Below are 3271 nucleotides of genomic sequence, written 5' to 3' on the forward strand. Positions count from 1 at the left end.
AATACGCCAATTCCAGTTCAGGTTCTACTTGTGTTTTCTTTTCTGATCTTGTTTTTCAACTTCTGCCTGAGAGTGAGATCATCCCATATTCATCCTTCTGTTTCTGACTTATTTCACTCAACATGATTTTTTCAAGGTCCACCCAACATCGGCTGAAAACAGTGAAGTCACCATTTTTTACAGCTGAGTAGTATTCCATTGTGTATATAGACCACGACTTGCTCAGCCACTCATCTGTTGTTGGACACCTGGGTTGCTGCCAGGTTTTGGCTATTACACATTGTGCTGCCAAGAACATATGTGTACACAGATCTTTTTGGATGGGTGTGATGGGTTCCTTAGGATCTATCCCCAGGAGAGGAATTGCAGGATTATAGGGTAGGTCCATTTCTAGCCTTCTGAGAGTTCTCCAGACTGTTCTCCACAGAGGTTGGACCCATTGACATTCCCACCAGCAGTGCAGGAGGGTTCCTTTGACCCCACACCCTCTCCAGCATTTGCTGCTGTTGCCTTTTCTGATGTATGACATTCTCACAGGAGTGAAGTGATATCTCGTTGTTGTCTTTATTTGCATTTCTCAGACAGTCAGAGACTTGGAGCATTTTTTCATGTGTTTCTCGACCTTTTGGATCTCTTCTGTGGTGAATATTCTGTCCATGCCCTCCCCCCATTTTTGGATGGGGTTATTTGTTGTCTTGTTGTTGAGTTTGGCAAACTCTTTATATATGTTGGTTATTAAACTCTTGTCTGATATATGGCATGTAAAGATCTTCTCCCATACTGTGAGGGGTCTCTTGGATTGGGTAGTGGTTTCTTTTGCTGTGAAGAAGCTTTTTAATTTGATGTAGTCCCATAGGTTTATACTTGCCTTAGTCTTCTTTGTAATTGGATTCGTTTCATTGAAGATGTCTTTGAAATTTATGCGGGAAAGAGTTCTGCCAATATTTTCTTCTAAGTATCTGATAGTTTGTGGTCTAACATCCAAGTCCTTGATCCACTTGGAATTTACTTTTGTATTTGGTGAAATACAGTGGTTCAGTTTCATTCTTCTGCATGTTTCAACCCATTGTTTCCAACACCACTTGTTGAAGAGACTCTGCTTTCCCCATGTAATAGTCTGGGCCCCTTTGTCAAAGATTAGATGTCCATAGGTGTGGAGAATATGAATATTCTAGTCTGAGAGTGCTCTGGCTCTTTAGCCCCGGCCGGCCACAATCACACGGAAATCTCGCCCCTCACTCCCTTGCTCTCTTTTCCAGATTACCATGTGAGCATAATGCTGTCTTTTTATTTCTCTTTCTCTCTCTATCTCTCTGTGTCTCTCTCATGCCCTAAGATGTTTTGTTCTTCAATTAAGTTTAAAGTACCTGAAAATCATGCTTTCCCATCCATTCTTTGTTGAGATAATGCTTAATGAACTTTTGGAATGGGAGGAAGCAAGCGTCCGATTCCCTTTCTCCTTTTCTCTATGACACTTTGACACCAAGGACTAATCTCAGCTCTAAACAAATACTGTTTGCTCAGTGCTCATAACGACTTTTATCCACAGACATGACTGTTATTATTGCATCATAATCTTAGAAGCTGAGGCGCTAGGAAGTCACATCGCATGTGTGCGTTTACAGGAGTCATGAACAGATGCAGACAGTCTGGCCAGTGGGCACAGCTTTGGAGCCACCTCACATGGCAGCCTGTCGCTGACACTCTTCTCAGTACTGTACTCAACTTCACGCCAGCAGAGGTGAGATCACCCTGTCCTCTTCCTACATCTGGGAACCAGAAAGACTTGGTGTTACAGAGGAAGCAGTGAACAGCTATGGATCAGTTGATGCTCTTTTGACCTACCTTAGAGCATCCATGCCCAGAAGCATCTTTTATTATTATTTTTTTATATTTATTTATCTTACCCTTTTGTTGCCCTTGTTGTTTTTCATTGTTGTAGTAGTTATTGTTGTTGTTATTGATGTCGTTGTTAGGACAGAGAGAAATGGAGAGAGGAGGGGAAGACAGAGAGGGGGAGAGAAAGACAGACACCTGCAGACCTGCTTCACCACCTGTGAAGCGACTCCCCTGCAAGTGGGGAGCTGGGGGCTCGAGCCAGGATCCTTACTCCGGTCCTTGCACTTTGCACCACGTGCACTTCACCCGCTGCGCTACCCCCTGGCTCCCCAGAGGCATCTTTTGTGAAGGCAGTCATTCATTCACTGCTAGATTCTTCTTTCCTTGTCTAAGTTTCCCAGTGCTAGACAGCATTTCCTCCTGCATAAAATAGATCCTTATTCTCATTACATCTCTCCATAAAACTTGCATCAATTTGAAAATTGTAAAATGCATTCCTTTTTTTATGCAGACACTTAATCTACAGTTAAATGACAATTGAGCGATAGATCCTGCTGGAGACTCAAATACCATCCCCAGCTCTGCAACTGGGAAATAAATGGATGATCTCAAAATTGGCATGGGTTTTCAGAAATGAAATATCCTCATCGACATTTTAGAGGATCTTTGTAAAACAAACTGTGGGGCATACTTTGGTCTCTTCAGCAGACTCCCCTTCAGAGAGGCTGTGGGTACAACTACTGGCTGAACATCTCTGCTGTGCATGGACATGTGGACCAACTCCGTCCGTCCTTCTGTGTGCGTGGGTGAAGCCGGAGCTTTGCACCTCTCAACCTCTCACTCAGAAACAGCGAAGTTTAAAATATCAAGGTGTTGCTTTTGATTCCCATGCAAATGTCAGAACAAGACCCTCTGATTCCTCGACTGGCTCCAGGTGATGCTAAGTGGAATGCTGGGAATTATCAAAATCAATCTATCTTCAAAAGCTGCCTTTGAAATGACAGGATCTGAGTCAAAATGGGAAATGAAACTCCTCTTATGCTCAGTCCCCACCCTGCTTCTCATAGGTCTTGCTCTGCCAGACAGAACCAGCATTTCTTTTTTTTATTCTTTGGAAAGGAGGTTGTAATACAGCGTCTTTTACATCTGACTCTTGTTTATTTAATTTCTGAATTATTTAATAGCTAACTTTCTGAAGGTTGAAGGGCAAAGATTGGTTTGGAAAGCTAACATAGTGCACAGGACTTGCACTCAGAAGGGAACACGTTCGACCTGCCGCACCACTAGTAACCAAAGCTGAGGGTCAGGAGAAAAAAAAAAGGAGAGGATTACATCATCAGAGTACCTTAAATATTAACAGCAAGGTGGGTGCAGAACTTGAGTTATAAATAATCCAGCTAAAACTAGGAACATAAGCAACCAAAATTGTTGA

The 3271-nt window shown here is 42.7% G+C and overlaps 1 long non-coding RNA gene across 1 annotated transcript; it reads left to right on the forward strand.

The window, feature by feature from the left end:
* Nucleotides 1-1645: 1645 nt before the first annotated feature.
* On the forward strand, nucleotides 1646-2989 carry LOC132534297 (uncharacterized). Its single transcript, XR_009546020.1, has 2 exons — nucleotides 1646-1741; nucleotides 2351-2989. It is a non-coding gene; the product is annotated as an uncharacterized LOC132534297 (long non-coding RNA).
* The last annotated feature ends 282 nt before the right edge of the window (nucleotides 2990-3271 follow it).

Source organism: Erinaceus europaeus, chromosome 18 (assembly GCF_950295315.1).
Source record: "Erinaceus europaeus chromosome 18, mEriEur2.1, whole genome shotgun sequence".
Lineage (NCBI taxonomy): Eukaryota > Metazoa > Chordata > Mammalia > Eulipotyphla > Erinaceidae > Erinaceus > Erinaceus europaeus.